The sequence below is a fragment of the Crocodylus porosus genome, unplaced genomic scaffold (genome assembly GCF_001723895.1).
Source record: "Crocodylus porosus isolate Cpor-Errol unplaced genomic scaffold, CroPor_comp1, whole genome shotgun sequence".
NCBI classification, from domain to species: Eukaryota; Metazoa; Chordata; order Crocodylia; family Crocodylidae; genus Crocodylus; species Crocodylus porosus.
The window spans coordinates 99,378,253-99,386,881 of NW_017728918.1; the positions used below are offsets into that span (position 1 = coordinate 99,378,253).

General features: G+C 49.0%; 1 long non-coding RNA gene across 1 annotated transcript in view; it reads right to left on the minus strand.

Annotated features, from left to right (window-relative positions):
* Nucleotides 1-383: 383 nt before the first annotated feature.
* The window catches only part of LOC109312255, a 19,691-nt gene continuing 11,445 nt past the window's right edge, over nt 384-8,629 (minus strand). Inside the window, exon 3 of the long non-coding RNA XR_002101784.1 lies at nt 384-482. This is a non-coding gene — a long non-coding RNA (uncharacterized LOC109312255). The remainder of the gene's footprint in view (nt 483-8,629) is intronic.

The window sequence follows — 8,629 nt, forward strand, 5'->3', positions numbered from 1 at the left end:
AGCTCTTTCTAAATTCCTCCTCAAAATCAAGAATCCTGAGGGAAAATTAGAAATTAGTAGGTGTATTATTCCAATGTCTCATTCACAGGAAATTGACTGCATAGGAGGTTCACTGGGGGAGGAGACCAAAGCCCTGAGGTAAGTGGGGAAGTGGGACACCTGGAGGAAGAGCAAGCAGGAGGGGACAACAGGTGAGGTGCTCTCATACTTCCTGAGAAATCAGGGCAATCAAATAGTGACCTCAGGTGCCTGTACACAAATGCACAGAGCCTAGGAAACAAGCAGGAAGAATTAGAAATTCTTGTACAGTCACAGAGTTATGACATGATTGGAATAACAGAGATTTGGTGGGATAGCTTGCATGAGTGGAGCACTGTCATGGTTGGGTACAAACTGTTCAGGAAGAACAGGCAGAGCAGAAGAGGAGGAGGAGTTGCACTTTATGTAAAAGAGCCATATGATTGATCAGAGCTCCAGTATGCCTGTTGGGAGTCTCTTGATTAGGGTCAGAGAGGAGAGCAACAAAGGCGATGTCATGGTGGAGGTCTGCTCTAGACCACCAGACCATGAGGAAGTGGTGGATGAGGCTTTCTTCAAACAGCTAGCGGAAGTTGCCCCATCACAGGCCCTGGTTCTCATGGGGAACTTCAATCACCCTGACATCTGCTGGGAGGGCAATACCACAGGGCACAGGCAATCCAGGAAGTTTTTGGAGAGTAGTGGGGACAACTTCCTGGTGCAAGTGCTGGAACGACCAGCTAGGGCCCATGTTCTTCATGACCTGCTGCTCAGAAACAGGGAAGAATTGGTGGTGAATGTAGTAGTGGATGGCAACTTGGGCAGCAGTGACCATGACATGATTGAGTTCAGGATCCTGAAGAAAGGAAGGATGGAGAGCATCAGAGTAAGGGCCCTGGACTTCAGAAAACCAGACTTTGACTCATTCAGGGTACTCATGTGTAGGATCCCCTGGAATACTAGATTGAGGGGGAAAGGCATCTAGGAGAACTGGCTGTACTCAAAATAAGCCTTTCTGAGAGTGCAGGAATAAACCATCCCAATGTGCAGGAAGACTAGCAAGTATGGCAGAAGACCAGCTTGGCTTAGCAGGGAACTCTGTAGTAAACTAAATCATAAAAACTAAGCTTATAAGAAGTGGAAACTTGGACAAATATCTAGGGAAGAATATAAGAGTATTGCTCCAGCATCCAGGGATGAAGTCAGGATGGCCAAAGTGCAATTGGAGTTGCAGCTAGCAAGGTGTGTGATGGGTAACAAGAAGGGTTTCTAGAGGTATGTTGGTAGCAAGAAGAGGATCAGGGAAAGTGTGGTTCACTTACTCAGTGGGAGAGACAACCTTATGACAAAGGATGCAGAAAAGACTGAAGTGCTCAATGCTTTTTTTGCCTCAGTCTTCAGAGGCAAGATCAGCTCCCAGATTACTGCACCAGGCAGCACAGTTTGGGGAGGAGGTGAGAACCCCTTGATGGTGAAAAACAGGTTAGGAACTACTTAGAAAATCTGGACATGTACAAATCCATGGGGCCAGGTGGAATGCACCCCAGGGTGCTGAGGGAGTTGGCTGATGTGATTACAGAGAAATTTGCCATCATGTTTGAAAACTTATGGCAATCAGAAGAAGTCCCAGATGGCTGTAAAATGCAAACACAGCACCCATATTTAAGAAAAGGAAGAAGGAGGATCCAGGGAACTATAGACTGGTCAGCCTCACCTCAATCCCTGGAAAAATCATAGAGCAGATCCTCAAGGAATCCATTTCTAAGCACTTGGAGAAGGTGATGGAACAGTCAGCATGGATTTGCCAAGGGCAAATCACAACTGACCAACCTAATTGCGTTCTATGACGGGGTGACTGGCTCTGTGGATGCATGGAGACTGATGGATATGATGTACCTTGATTTTATCAAGGGTTTTCATAAGGTCTCCCACAGGCAAGTTAAGGAAGTATGGGCTAGATAAATGGACTGGCTGAAGCATGAGGCTCAGAGGGTAGTAATCAATAGCTTAATGTCTAGTTGGCAGCTGGTATCAAGTGCAGTGCCCTAGGGGTCAGTCCCAGGGCTGGTTTTGTTCAATGTCTTCATCAATGACTTGGAAGATGGCATAGAGTGCACCCTCAGGAAGTTTGCAGATGACACCAAGCTGGGGGAGTAGTAGGTATGATGGACAGTAGGGCTGGAATTCAGAGGTTTCCTACACTTAGCACAGAATAATCACATGCACCTGTACAGGCTGGGGGCTGACTGGCTGGACAGCAGTTCTGCAGAAAAGAACCTGGGTGTTATAGTGGACAATAAGATGAATATAAGCCAGCAGTGTACCCTTGTTGATAAGAAGGCTAACAGCATACAGGGCTGCCTTGGTAGGTATGTTACCAGCAGGTCAAGGGAAGTGATTTTTTCCCTCTATTCAGCACTGGTGAGGCCACATCTGGAGTACTGTGTTCAGTTTTGGGCCCCTCACTACAGAAAGGATGTGGCCAAATTGGAGAGAGTCCAGCAAAGGGTGACAAAAATGGTGAGGGGCTGGGGCACATGACTTATGAGGAAACACTCAGGGAACTGGGTTTATTTAGTCTGGAGAAGAGGATACCAAGAGGGCCTTGGTATTGAAGGCCTTAGCAGCCTTCAATGACCTGAAGGGGGCTTTGAAAGAGGATGGAGCTAGACTGCTCTCAGTAGTGGCAGTCAACAGAACAAGAAGCAACAGTTTCAAGTTATAGCAAGGGAAATTTAAGTTAGATTATAGGAAGAATTTTCTCACCAGGAGGGTAGTTTCATAGTTTCATAGTAGCTATGGTCAGGAGGGACCTGATCAGACCATCTAGCCTGACCCCCACCCACAGACAGGAATGAATGTTAGGTTCATAAGACCCCAGACAGGTGATCATTTAACCTCGTTTTTGAATTTGCTCAAGGTAAGGGTAAGGACCACTTCTCTAGGAAGTTGGTTCCAGATTCTGGCCACCCTAACTGTAAAATATTGCCTTCTGATCTCTAACCTAAACCTATTCTCCATCAGCTTATTACCATTGTTCCTTGTCACCCCAGGTGTTGCTGGGGAGAATAGGGATCTTCCTATTTGCTGATGATCTCCCCTGATGAGCTTGTAGGCAGCCACCAGGTCCCCCCTCAGCCTCCTCTTGCCAAGACTGAATAGGTTCAGGTCCCTCAGACTCTCCTCATAGGACCTGTCCTGCTGCCCTCTCACCAAATGGGTGGCCCTCCTCTGACCTCTCTCCAGGCTGGCCATATCCTTTTTAAAGTGTGATGCCCAGTACTGGACACAGTACTCCAATTGCAGCCTGACCTATGTTGCATAGAAGGGGAGTATCACCTCTCTGGACCGGCTTGAGATGCATCTTTGGATTCATGACAAGGTATGGCTGGCCTTGCTGGCTGCAGTCTGGCATTGGTGGCTCATGTTCATCTTGGAGTCAGTAATGACTCCAAGATCCCTTTCCACCTCTGTGCTTTCAAGACAGAAGCTCTCCAGCCTGTATGTATGCTGTGGATTCCTTCTCCCAAGGTGCAGCATCCTGCATTTGTCTATGTTGCACCCCATACTATTCACATCTTCCCACTTTTGTAGTCTGTCTAAATCTAGTTGCAGCCTCTCTCTCCCTTCAAGTGTGCCCACCTCACCCCACATCTTAGTGTCATCAGCAAACTTGGACAACGTGCTTTCAACCCCCTCATCCAAGTTGCTGATGAAGATGTTAAACAGTGTGGGCATAAGGACCAAGCCCTGGGGGACCCCACTGCTCACATCTCACCAGGTTGAGTATAACTCATCCACCACTACTCTCTGGGTGCGCCCTATGAGCCAATTTTTTACCCATCCAACTGTGTAGGCATCAATGCCACAGTTGCCTAATTTATTGATGAGAATGGCATGAGAGACAGTGTCAAAGGCCTTCTTAAAGTCTAGAAAGACTACGTCCATGGCAACACCATCATCCAAGAATTTAGTCACCTGGTTATAAAAGGCAACCAAGTTGGTCAGGCAGGACCTGCCTTTGATGAACCCATGCTGATTGCCCCTGAGCCTGATCTCCCCTGCTGGCCCCCCACAGATGTGCTCCTTGATGATTCTCTCCAAGATCTTCCTGAGCACCCAGGTGAGCACCCAGGGCCTACAGTTACTTGGGTTCTCCTTCCTCCCTTTCTTAAAAATTGGGACCACATTAGCTAGTTTCCAATCCTTCAGCACCTGGCCAGATGGCCATGAATGCTCATACAGCCAGGCGAAGGGCTCCATGATGACTCCTGCCAGCTCCCTCAACACCCTTGGGTGGAGGGCATCTGGACCTGCAGATTTAAAATTGTCCAGCACATTCAGAAGATCCCTAACTACATCTGCACTGACCAAAGGTCTGACAAAGCTATCCCTGAGACTGTCCCTACCTCTGGTAGGAGGGATGTCCCAGTCCCTGTTCAAGAAAACAGAGGCAAAGAAACTGTTAAAGTGTAGTAAGACACTGAAACAGGTTACCTAAAGAGGCTTTGGAAGGTTGGAGGTTTCCAAAACCCAACTAGGGAAAGCTTTGGCTGGGGATGGTCCTGCTTTGAGCTGGGGGTTGGACTAGATGAATTCCTGAGGTCCCTTCCAATCCTAACTTTCTATGAATCTATGATTTTATGAATTTCCAATACAGAGATAGGAGCCATATTTATATCAAGATTTCATTTTTATAATACGATAGAGAAACCATTACAGATGACAATACAGTGGCATGGTTCATCTCAGATAAAGGTGCACAAAGAAAGAAATATGATGCTAAAATTCTGAATGACTTAAATTTCAAATGCAGGAACAGATTCAAGGGTTATTTTCTACTGAAAAAAAAGGTGCTATAGGGATATAGGACTGGAAGGGAGATCCTTGGCCAGATCTTGCCCTGTCAGGTAATCACATCATATTCTTTCATAAACTGATTGATATTTAGTTTAAAACTAGTTAATTTTTGCCTCCACTGCTCCCATTAGAAGGTTGTACTTTAACCTGTTTGTTCTAATAGTTAAGAACTGTCTTTTAATTTTCTGAACCTTCTTTTAATAGTTTATAGAGTTGGGATGATGTTGTAAACATGATGGGCCAGGAAAAATGCAAGTGGTAAGGGTTGCATAGTTGGAATGGATATAGACAAAAATTTTCTCCGGCTTCATCCCTCTTCCTCTCTACTGTTATTTTTTATTTCTCTTTCTGTCCTTTGGAAATCTCCCTGACCCTCAACCATTCAACCTCATCCTGTCTATTTCTCTATATATTTCTATTTGTCACAGAGTTTTCTGCAATAGCAAATGAAGAAGAGAAACCTTCAGGATCAGGAAGTGGGGTAGGAAGAAAAGAAGAGCAATGAGTCGTACAAGAAGAGAGGAAGAGAAGATGGAGATAGAGATGTAGATAACCAGAAGGTGGAGCTCAAGGAATGAGGATAATGATGAGAGAAGAGTGATCTTGAGATGCATACCAACCTCAGGAATTGGCAGGTCAATGTCACTGGGGGATTTCTTGTTGAGAAGAATTAATGGACCCATCACCTCCTTAGATTAGAAGTATGTAGTGTCTCCAAGGAACAAGGATGTAAGAGGTAGGCTGACAGCTTATTGGAAGCCAGAAGAATCCACCAATTTGTCCTTCTCATAGAGCAAATGATACTGCCAGAATCCCGCAGAAACTTATAACAAGCCAGGCTGGGGAGATGCTCAGAGACGCTCAAGTGATCTTCAGTGGAATTCTTACAGTCTCTAGAGATGGAGGGTGAAGGCTAACAAGAAAAATTCAACAGATGGTTCAAGGATTGCTACAATGAGGAAAAATGCCATCAGGACACATTAATAAAAAGAAGAACTTTCTTGATGGATAAATTTTACCTAAGCATCTGAATCAATAAACTTCTGGCATCAAGGGTGAAATGACTGATAAGAAGACTTTCAAACTAAGAAATGAGAGGAAAAGTTTGAGAAGGACTCATGCAATCTCCATGCCTGGCTTGAATACACAAGAAGAGGAAAATTAGGTAAGACAGAACCAGGTGGTGGCTCAAAGTAGACAAAGCAATACTGGAAGGCTGGAAGATGGAAAAAGGAGAATGCAGAAAGAAAGTATGAATATTAATTAAAGCAGAAGTTAGGAGGGTGATGAAGTTAGTGAAAGGATACTATCTAATCTGGTGAGGGAACAGGAAGTAATCAGTGGGTGCGTCTACATGTGCAATTAATGTACTGAATTTACTGTGCAGTAAATTCAGGCTCATTAAACTGCTCCTGGGCATACATCTATATGTGCACCCAGGTCAGAAGCAAATTGAGCCTGATAGGAGCAGCCTAGTTGAGGACTGCTCTTGCACTGCTATATCCCCCAACAGCAGTCAGAGGGAGCTTCAGGATCCCCTCAGTGCCAGTCCCAGGATGGCAGGGGGCACTGGGACAGCCCCAGGCTGGCAGGGGGTTACAGGAGCAGCCCCCGGATAGCAGGGGGAATGGGGAGTCAGGCCTGAGCTCTGAGGGGTGGGGGGAGCTGCTCCTGGCTTTGGGGGTGCTCCCAGTTGTGTGATGCTTGGGGTCAGCTGTGGCTGATGCTCTTAGGAGGAGCTCATGGAGGTTTGAGCCACCACCTGGGAAGGCAGGGCCTGTGGTACCTGTATTGTATGCATCCTTCTTTCCCCTGGGACCTGTGATTTCCTCCAGGAGCTGTGATCACAGTGGCAGTAGCTACAACAGCTTTTCCACAGTGTGCGTCCTGCAGCCAAGGAGAAAGCACTGGGGTTCAGGGCAGCAGGGACAATGCAGCAGCCCCAGGATTGGGAACTGCCCTTGTGTCACTGAGCAGTCAATCCTACTGTGTTCACAGCTCCTGGAGGAAGGAAGGACTTTGACTTTTTAAATACTTTATTCAGGGGTTCAGATATACAACAATGGTGGCCGCTTACAAAGCAAAAACACAAACAACTTACTACCAAACCAACCAAACCAACCAACGCATCACACCGTGACAGACACCTTTGCTGCATTTCACGTCATGTCTTACATGCTAATAACGCGGTTGGCGTGCCGGCCACACAGTCATAAACAATTCAGACCCTGCTCCATCCCATCATACACGTAACAGAACCTTCAACATCCACACAAAAAGAAAGCAAAAAAGCAGCCTGGTGAGGGCCCAGGACGCGGCACGAACTGCAAATCGCAGTTCAACACCGAACCAGCCCGGTCGCCCAGACCGGTCATGACATCAGAGCGCGTATTTGAGATGGCTGTCCTCCACCTGGCACAGTGCTCCCCCAAGGGCCCAGCGCATCTCAAAGGCGGGCACCGCCCGCCGGAGCACAGCGTGCTCAAACTCCAGCGAGAGGCACGCCTGCACCAGGAGGTGGAAAAGCCGCAGGGCATCATCTGAGCCGGTCCCGGCAAGCCGGTTCCGGTGGCACTTGAGGACGGCCAACTTGGCCTGACCCAGTACAAAGTTAGCCAGGCAGACTGGGCCCTTCTGAGCCGCTGTACGGTACGGGTAGGAGCACACGTAGGTGGTCTCCGAAAAGCTCCTGCCCAGAGCCTGCAGCAGCGGGCCGAGGGTGACAAAGAGTGGCTGCAGGCTGGAGCAGTCCAGGAAAGCATGAAAGAGGGTCTCCTCAACACCCCCCGGGCAGAAGGGACAGGCTGTCGAGGTGGCTGGGTCCAAGTGGGACGCAAACGTGCCAGTGGCTAGGATGCCATGCAGCAACTGCCACTGCAGGTCACCAGTCTTCTTGGCGATTGGCAGCTTATACAATGTGTGCCATGCCAGGTGGGCCGGTGGGGAACCTAGCGGCCCCAGGCACCATCGCCACAGGGTATCGGGGCGGCCCACCAGCACTTGGGCGTGGCAGACGTGAATCACCCAGGTGTATAAACCTTTACGTGACAGAAAAGCAAAAGGACAACCCGTGTCACTGTCAGGAGGCACAGGGAGCGTCAGCAGGGTGCCATGGCCGCCAGCCAGATCGTCGGCCACGGCTGGGGTGACTGGTAACTCAGGAAAAGCCTCGCTCAGGGCATCCTCAGTGCAGGGGACCTGGACTGCCCGGAGATGGTCCTCCAGGGCAGCTGCCACCTCCAATGGGAGGGCAGCCCGGATGTCACACAGGAGACGGCCCACGCTGTGAACCGAGCGCATGCCCAGCCGGCTGCTCAAGGCCTCGGGTGAGAGCCAGGCTGACCGAGCGGGGTCAAGGAGGTGACTTAGGAGGAGAACACGTGCCTGAATGAGAGTGCTTGTGAGACTGGCAGAGGCCAGGCTCGGCACGGGGCGCCTCAGGAACTGCAGGAACTGGAGGTGATGGGCCTGGGACTGGAGGTGGAAAGTGGCTTGCCAGGCTTGTACCACGCTACGGTAAAAGGCTGGAAGCACAGCCCAGTTCAAGAGCGTAAGGTCCACCAGGAAGAGCTCCCGGTCAAAGCCGAGGGCCCCCACCCTCTGCAGAAACCGGCATGCCAGGTGTTGCCAAGGTGGGCGCTCCTTGCTGTACAGGAGTTACTGGAGGGCCTGGAGGTGGAAGGAGACCACCCTGCTCGCCAGGTCAACCAAACTCTGGCCCTCCTCAGTCACAGGTAGATAAAGGACAGGT